We start from the raw sequence: 12793 nt of genomic DNA, 5'->3' as shown, positions 1-12793 counted from the left end.
GGGTTGAAACCCTGAAACTGGTCCTAGGATTCTAGTTTCAGGTCCAGGGCGAACCTGGCTTAGCAGTTCGGCCTAACTTCTCCCATGAGGCACAGGGTCAAGACTGATTTGCATATGGCCAGGACTAAACTGGGGTAGCATGGTGAGCTAAAGAATGATGGATTTAACCCAGATCTCATGACTGTGGGAGAATCTTTTGATTTGTTCTGCATTCTGTCCATCAATTGTGTGTCTTTTGCTTTCTCGACCTAAGTGCGCCGGGTATGACTAGACGTAGTTCCCGGCGTCACTGTGCCACTGGATTCAAACTATCCTATCTCAAGAGGGGTGAAACCCCGAAACCGGTCCTAGGATACTTGTTTCCGGACCAGGGAAATCCTGGCTTGGCAGTTTGGGCTTGACTGTTCCCATGAGGCACAGGGTCAAGGCTGATTTGCATATGGACAGGTCTAAACTGGGGTGTCATGGTGAGCAAAAGAATGATGGATTTAACCCAGATCTCAGGGCTGGGGAAGAATGTTTTGATTTGTTCTGCATTCCGTCCATCAATTGAGTGTCTTTTGCTTTCTTGCCCTAAGTGCACAGGGTATGCCTACACTTAGGTCCCAGGCTCACTGTGTCACTGGATTCAAGCTATCCTGGCTGTAGAGGGGGGAAACCCCAAAATCAGTCCTTGGATGCTTGTTTCCAGTCCAGGGAGAACCTGGTTTGGCAGTTTGGGCTGGACTGTTTCCATTAGGCACTGGGTCAAAACTGATTTGCATATGGTTAGTTCTAAACTAGGGTGGCATAGTGAGCAAGAAATGATGGATTTAACCCAGATCTCATGACTGGGGGCGAATGTTTTGATTTGTTCTGCATTCCGTCCATCAATTGTGTGTCTTTTGCTTTCTCGCCCTAAGTGCGCCGGGTATGCCTAGACGTAGGTCCCATGCACACTGTGCCACTTTGATTCAAGCTATCCTGGTTGAAGAGGGGTGAAACCCCAAAACCGGTCCTAGGATACTTGTATCCAGTCCAGGGAGATCATATCTTGGCAGTTCGGTCTGGACTGATCCCATGAGGCACAGGGTCAAGACTGTTTTGCATATGGACAGGTCTAAACAGGGGTGGCATGATGAGCAAAAGAAAGATGGATTTAACCCAGATCTCAGGACTGGGGGAGAATGTTTTGATTTGTTCTGCATTCCGTTCATCAATTGTGTGTCTTTTGCTTTCTCACCCTAAATGCGCCAGGTATGCCTAGACGTAGGTCCCATGCCCACTGTGCCACTTTGATTCAAGCTATCCTGGTTGAAGAGGGGTGAAACCCTGAAACCGGACCTAGGATGCTTGTTTCCGGTCCATGGAGAACATGGCTTTGCAGTTCGGGTTGGACTGTTCCATTGAGGCACAGGGTCAAGACTGATGTGCATATGGCCAGGTCTAAACTGGGGTGGCATGGTGAGCAAAAGAATGATGGAATCAACCCAGATCTCATGACTGGGGGAGAATGTTTTGATTTGTTCTGCATTCCGTCAATCAATTGTGTGTCTTTTGCTTTCTCGCCCTAAGTGCGCCGGGTATGCCTAGACGTAGGTCCTGGGCTCACTTTGCCACTGGATTCAAACTATCCTGTCTGAAGAGGGGTGAAACCCTGAAACCGGTCCTAGGATACTTGTTTCCGGTCCGGGGAAATCCTGGCTTGGCAGTTTGGGCTGGACTGTTCCCATGAGGCACAGGGTCAAGACTATTTTGCATATGGACAGGTCTAAACTGGGGTTGCATGGTGAGCAAAAGAATGATGGATTTAACCCAGATCTCAGGGCTGGGGGAGAATGTTTTGATTTGTTCTGCATTCTGTCCATCAATTGAGTGTCTTTTGCTTTCTCGCCCTAAGTGCACAGGGTATGCCTACACTTAGTTCCCAGGCTCACTGTGTTACTGGATTCAAGCTACCTGGCTGCAGAGGGGGGAAACCCCAAAACCAGTCCTTGGATGCTTGTTTCCAGTCCAGGGAGAACCTGGTTTGGCAGTTCGGGCTGGACTGTTTCCATTAGGCACTGGGTCAAGACTGATTTGCATATGGACAGGTCTGAACTGGGGTGGCATGATGAGCAAAAGAAAGATGGATTTAACCCAGATCTCAGAACTGGGGGAGAATGTTTTGATATGTTTTGCATCCCGTCCATCAATTGTGTGTCTTTTGATTTCTTGCCCTAAGTTTGCCGGGTATGCCTAGACGTAGGTCCCGGGCTCACTGTGCCACTGGATTCAAACTATCCTGGCTGAAGAGGGGTGAAACCCCGAAACCGGTCCTAGGATGCATGTTTCCGGTCCAGGGACAACCTGGCTTGGCAGTTCGGGCTGGACTGTTCCGATGAGGCAAGGGGTCAAGACTGATTTGCATATGGCCAGGTCTAAACTGGAGTGGTGTGGTGAGCAAAAGAATGATGGACTTAACCCAGATCTCATGACTGGGGGAGAATGTTTTGACTTGTTCTGCATTGCATCCATCAATTGTGTGTCTTTTGCTTTCTCGCCCTAAGAGCGCAGGGTATGCCTTGACGTAGATCCCGCGCTCACTGTGCCACTGGATTCAAGCTATCCTGGCTGAAGAGGGGTGAAACCCCGAAACCGGTCCTAGGATGCTTGTTTCCGGTCCAGGGAGAACCTGAATTGGCAGTTCGGGCTGGACTGTTCCCAGTAGGCACTGGGTCAAGACTGATTTGCATATGTTCAGGTCTAAACTGGGGTGGCATGGTAAGCTAAATAAAGATGGATTTAACCCAGATCTCATGACTGGGGGAGAATGTTTTGATTTGTTCTGCATTCCGTCCATCAATTGTGTGTCTTTTGCTTTCTCGCCCTAAGTGCGCCGGGTATGACTAGACGTACGTCCCGGGCTCACTATGCCACTGGATTCAAACTCTCCTGTCTGAAGAGGGGTGAAACCTCGAAACCGGTCCTAGGATACTTGTTTCCGGTCAAGGGAAATCCTGGCTTGGCAGTTTGGGCTGGACTCTTCCCATGAGGCACAGCGTCAAGACTGATTTGCATATGGACAGGTCTAAACTGGGGTGGCATGGTGAGCAAAAGAATGATGGATTTAACCCAGATCTCAGGGCTGGGGGAGAATGTTTTGATTTGTTCTGCATTCCGTCCATCAATTCAGTGTCTTTTGCTTTCTCGCCCTAAGTGCACAGGGTATGCCTACACTTAGGTCCCAGGCTCACTGTGTCACTGGATTCAAGCTATCCTGGCTGCAGAGGGGGGAAACCCCAAAACCAGTCCTTGGATGCTTGTTTCCAGTCCAGGGAGAACCTGGTTTGGCCCTTCGGGCTGGACTGTTTCCATTAGGCACTTTGTCAAGACTGATTTGCATATGGTTAGGTCTAAACTAGGGTGGCATAGTGAGCAAAAGAATGATGGATTTAACCCAGATCTCATGACTGGGGGAGAATGTTTTGATTTTTTCTGCATTCCGTCCATCAATTGTGTGTCTTTTGCTTTCTAGCCCTAAGTGCGCCGGGTATGCCTAGACGTAGGTCTGAGGCACACTGTGCCACTGGATTCAAGCTATCCTGGCTGAAGAGGGTTGAAACCCTGAAACTGGTCCTAGGATTCTAGTTTCAGGTCCAGGGCGAACCTGGCTTAGCAGTTCAGCCTAACTTCTCCCATGAGGCACAGGGTCAAGACTGATTTGCATATGGCCGGGTCTAAACTGGGGTGGCATGGTGAGCAAAAGAATGATGGATTTAACCCAGATCTCATGACTGGGGGAGAATGTTTTGATTTTTTCTGCATTCCGTCCATCAATTGTGTGTCTTTTGCTCTCATGCCCTGAGTGCGCCGGGTATGCCTAGACCTAGGTCCCGGGCTCACTGTGCCACTGGATTCAAGCTATCCTGGAAGAAGAGGGGTGAAACCCTGGAAATGGTCCTAGGATTCTTGTTTCCGGTCCAGGAAGAACCTGGCTTGGCAGTTCGGGGTAGACTGTTCCCATGAAGCACTGGGTCAAGACTGAATTGTATATGGCCAGGACTAAACTGGGGTGGCATGGTGAGCAAAAGAATGGTGGATTTAAACCAGATCTCATGACTCGAGGAGAATGTTTTGATTTGTTCTGCATTCCGTCCATCAATTGTGTTTCTTTTGCTTTCTCGCCCTAAGTGCGCCGGGTATGCCTAGACGTAGGTCCCGGGATCACTGTGCCACTGGATTCAAGCTTTCCTGGCTGAAGATTGGTGAAATCCCGAAACCGGACCTAGGATGCTTGTTTCCGGTCCATGGAGAACATGGCTTTGCAGTTCGAGCTGGACTGTTCCCATGAGGCACAGGGTCAAGACTGATTTGCATATGGCCAGGTCTAAACTGGGGTGTCATGGTGAGCAAAAGAATAATGGATTTAACCCAGATCACATGACTGGGGGAGAATGTTTTGATTTGTTTTGCATCCCGTCCATCAATTGTGTGTCTTTTGATTTCTTGCCCTAAGATTGCCGGGTATGCCTAGACGTATGTCCCAGGCTCACTGTGCCACTGGATTCAAACTATCTTGGCTGAAGAAGATGAAACCCCGAAACCATTTCTAGGATGCTTGTTTCCGGTCCAGGGAGAACCTGGCTTGGCAGTTCGGGGTAGACTGTTCCCATGAAGCACTGGGTCAAGACTGAAATGTATATGGCCAGGACTAAACTGGGGTGGCATGGTGAGCAAAAGAATGGTGGATTTAACCCAGATCTCATGACTCAGGGAGAATGTTTTGATTTGTTCTGCATTCCGTCCATCAATTGTGTTTCTTTTGCTTTCTCGCCCTAAATGCGCCGGGTATGCCTAGACGTAGGTCCCGGGCTCACTGTGCCACTGGATTCAAACTATCCTGGCTGAAGAGGGTTGAAACCCCGAAACCGGGCCTAGGATGCTTGTTTTCCGGTCCATGGAGAACATGGCTTGGCAGTTCGGGCTGGACTGTTCCCATGAGGCACAGGGTCAAGACTGATTTGCAAATAGCTATGTCTAAACTGGGTGGCATGGTGCGCAAAAGAATGATGGATTTAACCCAGATCTCATGACTGGGGGAGAATGTTTTGATTTGTTCTGCATTCTGTCCATCAATTGTGGTTCTTTTTCTTTCTAGCCCTAAGTGCGCCGGGTATGCCTAGACGTAGGTCTGAGGCACACTGTGCCGCTGGATTCAAGCTATCCTGGCTGAAGAGGGGTAAAACCCTGAAACTGGTCCTAGGATCCTAGTTTCAGGTGCAGGGAGAACCTGGCTTAGCAGTTCGGGCTAAACTTCTCCCATGAAGCACTGGGTCAAGACTGAATTGTATATGGCCAGGACTTAACTGGGGTGGCATGGTGAGCAAAAGAATGGTGGATTTAAACCAGATCTCATGACTCGAGGAGAATGTTTTGATTTGTTCTGCATTCCGTCCATCAATTGTGTTTCTTTTGCTTTCTCGCCCTAAGTGCGCCGGGTATGCCTAGACGTAGGTCCCGGGATCACTGTGCCACTGGATTCAAGCTTTCCTGGCTGAAGATTGGTGAAATCCCGAAACCGGACCTAGGATGCTTGTTTCCGGTCCATGGAGAACATGGCTTTGCAGTTCGGGCTGGACTGTTCCCATGAGGCACAGGGTCAAGACTGATTTGCATATGGCCAGGTCTAAACTGGGGTGTCATGGTGAGCAAAAGAATAATGGATTTAACCCAGATCTCATGACTGGGGGAGAATGTTTTGATTTGTTTTGCATTCCGTCCATCAATTGTGTGTCTTTTGCTTTCTCGCCCTAAGTGCGCCGGGTATGACTAGACATAGGTCCTGGGCTCACTGTGCCACTGGATTCAAACTATCCTGTCTGAAGAGGGGTGAAACCCCGAAACCGGTCCTAGGATACTTCTTTCCGGTCCAGCGAAATCCTTGCTTGGCAGTTTGGGCTGGTCTGTTCCCATGAGGCACAGGGTCAAGACTGATTTGCATATGGACAGGTCTAAACTGGGGTGGCATGGTGAGCAAAAGAATGATGGCTTTAACCCAGATCTCAGGGCTGGGGGAGAATGTTTTGATTTGTTCTGCATTCCGTCCATCAATTGAGTGTCTTTTGCTTTCTCGCCCTAAGTGCACATGGTATGCCTACACTTAGGTCCCAGGCTCACTGTGTCACTGGATTCTGGCTGCAGAGGGGGGAAACACCAAAACCAGTCCTTGGATGCTTGTTTCCAGTCCAGAGAGAACCTAGTTTGGCAGTTCGGGCTGGAGTGTTTCCATTAGGCACTGGGTCAAGACTGATTTGCATATGGTTAGGTCTAAACTAGGGTGGCATAGTGGGCAAAATAATGATGGATTTAACCCAGATCTCATGACTGGGGGAGAATGTTGTGATTTGTTCTGCATTCCGTCCATCAATCTTGTGTCTTTTGCTTTCTCGCCCTAAGTGTGCCGGGTATGCTTAGACGTAGGTCCCATGCACACTGTGCCACTTTGATTCAAGCTATCCTGGTTGAAGAGGGGAGAAACCCCGAAACCGGTCCTAGGATACTTGTATCCGGTCCAGGGAGATCATATCTTGGCAGTTCGGTCTGGACTGATCCCATGAGGCACAGGGTCAAGACTGTTTTGCATATGGACAGGTCTAAACTGGGGTGGCATGATGAGCAAAAGAAAGATGGATTTAACCCATATCTCAGGACTGGGGGAGAATGTTTCGATTTGTTCTGCATTCCGTCCATCAATTGTGTGTCTTTTGCTTTCTCGCCCTACGTGCGCCAGGTATGCCTAGACGTAGGTCCTGGGCTCACTGTGCCACTGGATTCAAGCTATACTGGCTCAAGAGGGGTGGAACCCCAAAACCGGTCCTTGAATGCTTGTTTCCAGTCCAGGGAGAACTTGGCTTGGCAGTTTTGGCTGGACTGTTTCCATGAGCCAAAGGGTCAAGACTGATTTGCAAATGGCTATGTCTAAACTGGGTGGCATTGTGCGCAAAAGAATGATGGATTTAACCCAGATCTCATGACTGGGGGAGAATGTTTTGATTTGTTCTGCATTCCGTCCATCAATTGTGGGTCTTTTGCTTTCTAGCCCTAAGTGCGCCGGTATGCCTAGACTTAGGTCTGAGGCACACTGTGCCACTGGATTCAAGCTATTCTGGCTGAAGAGGAGTGAAACCCTGAAACTGGTCCTAGGATTCTAGTTTCAGGTCCAGGGAGAACCTGGCTTAGCAGTTTGGGCTAAACTTCTCCCATGAGGCACAGGGTCAAGACTGATTTGCATATGGCCGGGTCTAAACTGGGGTGGCATGGTGAGCAAAAGAATGATGGATTTAACCCAGATCTCATGACTGGGGGAGAAAGTTTTGATTTTTTCTGCATTCCATCCATCAATTGTGTGTCTTTTGCTTTCTCACCCTGAGTGCGCTGGGTATGCCTAGACCTAGGTCCCAGGCACACTGTGCCACTGGATTCAAGCTATCCTGGCTGAAGAATGGTGAAATCCCAAAACCGGTCCTTGGATGCTTGTTTGCGGTCCATGGAGATCGAGGTTTGGCAGTTCGGGCTGGACTGTTTCCATGAAGCAAAGGGTCAAGATTGATTTGCATATGGCCAGGACTAAACTGGGGTAGCATGGTGAGCTAAAGAATGATGGATTTAACCCAGATCTCATGACTGGGGGAGAATGTTTTGATTTGTTCTGCATTCCGTCCATCAATTGGGTGTCTTTTGCTTTCTTGCTCTAAGTGTGCCGGGTATGCAGAGACGTAGGTCCCAGGCACACTGTGCCACTGGAATCAAGCTATACTGGCTGCAGAGGGGTGAATCCCCGAAATCAGTCCTAGGATGCTTGTTTCTGGTCCAGGGAGAACCTGGCTTGGCAGTTCGGTCTGGACTGTTCCCATGAAGAACAGGGTCAAGACTGTTTTGCATATGGACTGGTCTAAACTGGGGTGGCATGGTGAGCAAAAGAATGATGGATTTAACCCAGATCTTAGGACTGGGGGAGAATATTTTGATTTGTCTGCATTCCGTCCATCAATTGTGTGTCTTTTGCCTTCTCACCCTAAGTGCGCCGGGCATGCCTAGACATAGGTTCTATGCTCACTGTGCCACTGGATTCAAGCTATACTGGCTGAAAAGGGGTGGAACCCCAAAACCGGCCCTTGAATGCTTGTTTCCGGTCCAGGGAGAACTTGGCTTGGCTGTTCTGACTGGACTGTTTCCATGAGGCACAGGGTCAAGACTGATTTGCATATGGCTATGTCTAAACTGGGTGGCATGGTGCGCAAAAGAATGATGTATTTAACCCAAATCTCATGACTGGGGGAGAATGTTTTGATTTGTTCTGCATTCCGTCCATCAATTGTGTGTCTTTTGCTTTCTCGCCCTAAGTACGCTGGGTATGCCTAGACATAGGTCCCGGGCTCACTGTGCCACTGGACTCAAGCTATCCTGACTGAAGAGGGTTGAAACCCTGGAAATGGTCCTAGGATGCTTGTTTCCAGTCCAGGGAGAACCTGGCTTGGCAGTTCGGGCTGGACTGTTCCCATGAGGCACAGGGTCAAGACTGATTTGCATATGGCCAGGTCTAAACTGGAGTGGCATGATGAGCTTAAGAATGATGGATTTAACCCAGATCTCATGACTAGGGGAGAATGTTTTGATTTGTTCTGCATTCCGTACATCAATTGGGTGTCTTTTGCTTTCTCGCCCTAAGAGCGCCGGGTATGCATAGACGTAGGTCCGAGGCACACTGTGCCACTGGATTCAAGTTAACCTGGCTGCAAAGTGGTGAAACCCCGAAAACAGTCCTAGGATGCTTGTTTTTGGTCCAGGGAGAACCTGGCTTGGTAGTTCGGGGTAGACTGTTCCCATGAAGCTCTTGGTCAAGACTGAATTGTATATGGCCAGGACTAAACTGGGGTGGCATGGTAAGCAAAAGAATGGTGGATTTAACCCAGATCTCATGACGTGGGAGAATGTTTTGATTTGTTCTGCATTCCGTCCATCAATTGTGTTTCTTTTGCTTTCTCGCCCTAAGTGTGCCCTGTATGGCTAGACGTAGGTCCCGGGATCACTGTGCCACTGGATTCAAGCTTTCATGGCTGAAGAGGGGTGAAACCCCGAAACCGGTCCTAGGATGCTTGTTTCCGGTCCATGGAGAACATGGCTTGGCAGTTCGGGCTGGACTGTTCCCATGAGGCTCAGGGTCAAGACTGATTTGCATATGGACAGGTCTAAACTGTGTTGGCATGGTGAGCAAAAGAAAGATGTTTTTAACCCAGATCCATCAATTGTATGTCTTTTGCTTTCTCGCCCTAGTCTTTTGCTTTCTCGCCCTAAGTGCGTTGGGTATGCATAGACGTAGGTCCCTGGCTCACTGTGCCACTGGATTCAAACTATCCTGGCTGAAGGGGTGTAAAAACCCGAAACCAGTCCTAGGATGTTGTTTCCGGTCCATGGAGAACATGGCTTGGCAGTTCGGGCTGGACTGTTCCCATGAAGCACAGGGTAGGAGAGTAGGATCTGCAATTATGTTGCCCCCACTTTTTTCTGATATATACACTGGTTTCTGGCTATAGTCATGCTGGCTCCCTGCTAATCAGGGTCCCAGTCTCTCTGTTCTCTCTAAACGACTTGGTGTGCATATTAGATGCACTAGTAATTGGATACTGTGGTACCTTATGAGCCCCTAGTATATGGTACCTTAGGTACCTAGGGTATAGGTACTTCACAGGTCTACCAGGGGCTGAAGCATGTCTTATGCCACCCCTGGGAAGCATTCTCAATCTGACCCCAGAGGCCTGCTACTGCAGCCTGTGTGAGGTAGTGTTAGCACTCCTCACTGAGATATAGGTTTCTACATCTCACCCTACACACACATATAAACCTATCAGCCACCCCTATGGCAGGCCCTATCAATCCTGAGGGCAGGGTGCTTGGTTTACAATGTGAGGGGGTGCCTCTGCCTGAGCAGGGCCCCTCTGCAGCTACCAGAGTCTATTGTCTACGGCTGTTTGTGGATGTGGTTAAACCATGTACTCTTAAGTGCATTAAAATGCTAACTTTGGAATTACTGCATCAAAACATGTTGTGTTTGGTGTAAAACAACTTGGAATCATACCCCCTACATCAGTCCATGATGTGGGAGCATGCTCCTACCCTTTTAGACATGCAAAACAATAGAAATCCTATAGAGCCCTGGCATTACAAAAGGGATGCCACCAGCACAGACACTGGGCTGCCCTCCTGCTGCTGACTGAAACTCGCAGTGGAGGAAGCCCAACAAAAGGCATCCTGTCACAGGGAGGTGTCACCACCTTCCAGACAGGATTTAGTGTATTGGGGCTGGGTGGGTGCACTCCTAGAGTGCTTTGAAGTCCTGCACTGGGAGAGCAGGAGGCTTCTCTGTGTATATACCAGCTCAAACCGGTTCAGGGGCTACCTGTCCCTGCTCTGGCGCGAAACTGGACAAAGGGAAGTGGGTGTAACCACCCCCTCCCCTGACAATCCTAGAGGAGTGGTCATAGAGCTAGTCCCTCCCCTATCTTCACTATAAGATAGCAAGCTTTGCCATTGCAAAACAGATAACCCTTGACGACGCTGTACAAAGAAGAATCCTGGCCCTTCGACGTTCCACTACCTTTGGAAGACAGAAGATTCTCCCTTGAAGTCAAGGAGTGACTCCCCTGCTTGGCAGGCACCAAAAACCTTAATCAACAGTTGTAAACTTTCCCGCTCCTGCCGGAGTTCGAAGTCCCTGCTGCCCCAGAAGTGGATTTCCTGACTTCTCCACGGTCATTGTGAGACCCCAGCAAAGCTGTGGTGAGTGGATCCCACGAGTGACGAGGAACAGCAATACCCAGGTACTGTGCACTATCGTCGAGTGCAAACCCTTCACGACATCCTACGGACTTGTGCATTGGACCATTTGTGGCTCAAGCCTCCAGCAGGTTTTGCAGTGAAAATCAGAGGCCTACCCCATCCCGAGTGACCGTGGGCTCCTGTGAAGCATTTCCTGAAGAGGCATCTTTGCGATCACTTTCCCATTGGCTAGTGGGTCCCCCGAAGACTTTCCTATCGACTCAAAGGCTCTGCTGGTTGCTCCAGGCCTGCCCTCACTCATTCTCGCTGGGTGAGTCCCTCAGACCTTGCTGGTCTGCACCATCGACTTTCTTCAGTCTACACGAGACTTGAAGTTGCCAAGGCTTTTTGGCTTCAATCCGGTTTCTGACACAGCCATCAGCCGCAGACGTCGTGGGACACTCCGAATCCAGCTGCTGGTCATCATCGAACTCTCCTGGACCTCGTGAGCGAAGAGTCATAACACCATCGACGACCTGAAATCACCCGACATCCGTGGTCAGCCATCTTCCTGGCCACCGGTCACTGGCAAGCAAGTGACTTTGAATACTGTCCCTTCAATTTTCAGGTCGCCTCCATCTTGAATCCACCCTTGGATTCCACCGGACACTTCTTCAGTCGACGCAAGCAGCAAGTCTTCTTTGGTCTCCATAGAAAACAGCGATGCAACCCGACACCAAAAGACACCTATGCACCCGGCTTCCCTGGGTGAGGTAACTCGTGCACTCTGGAGCCCTAGTATGTGTTGGCCCTCAAAGTACTTACCTTGTAAGTGGCTTGCTTGTAGACTTCCTCGAAGTACCCTAGAACTTTAAAAATCAAACCGCGACTTGCACCATTATAATCAATAGGGAACCCGCGGCTGTGTTCACACACTGCATGCGTCTCCCGTGGGCCTGTTACTTACCTGCTAACACTGCAACAGTGAAGCCCCAGCGATTCCCCAGGCCCTAGGCCTTGTCATTTTGCAAATCGACATCCTTATACCATTTTTTTTCTATATATGGTCTGGTACGCCCCTAGGGCTCCAGCCATATTTGTGCTGAATTTATTGTGAAACGTTGACATTTGAATGTGTATCTGGTTTATAATCTCATAAAGAGATTAGTAGAGTGGCTCTAGTAATAAATACATATATATTTGATATATATACCTATGTGGTGTCCTTTCATTTGGTAATTCAAGAGATTATAAGGTAAAACAAGCTGCTTTACATTCCTCTGAGACTTAGCCGGAAGGCTGCTCTCCACAGCTACCACTTGGATAGCTTTCTTTAAAAGGTTGTCTTAAACCTATCTATCATAAGAGTCGAATTGGACTGGTGCAAGGTGGCCACTATAACTAGTGACGAGCATATGCCAGGCCAACATCTCACACTCAGGGTCAAGACTGATTTGCATATGGCCAGGTCTAAACTGGGGTGGCATGGTGAGCAAAAGAATGATAGATTTAACCCAGATCTCATGACTGGAGGAGAATGTTCTGATTTATTCTGCATTCCGTCCATCAATTGTCTGTCTATTGCTTTCTTGTCCTAAGTGCACAGGGTATGCCTAGACGTAGGTCCCGGGCTCACTGCGCCACTGGATTGAAACTATCCTGGCTGAAGAAGGGTGAAACCCCAAAACCGGTTCTAGGATGCCTGTTTCCGGTCCAGGGAGAACCTGGGTTGGCAGTTCGGGCTGGACTGTTCCGATGAGGCACAGGGTCAAGACTGATTTGCATATGGCCAGGTCTAAACTGGTGTGGCATGGTGAGCAAAAGAATGATGGATTTAACCCAAGATCTCATGACTGGGGGAGAATGTTTTGATTTGTTCAGCATTCCGTCCATAAATTGTGTGTCTTTTGCTTTCTCGCCCTAAGTGCGCCGGGTATGCCTAGACGTAGGTCCCGGGCTCACTGTGCCACTGGATTCAAGCTATCCTGGCTGAAGAGGGTTGAAACCCCAAAACCAA

Source organism: Triturus cristatus, chromosome 1_1 (genome assembly GCF_964204655.1).
Source record: "Triturus cristatus chromosome 1_1, aTriCri1.1, whole genome shotgun sequence".
Classification (NCBI taxonomy): domain Eukaryota; kingdom Metazoa; phylum Chordata; class Amphibia; order Caudata; family Salamandridae; genus Triturus; species Triturus cristatus.
The sequence above is the reverse complement of the archived record's forward strand: the minus strand, read 5'-3'. Positions refer to the sequence as shown.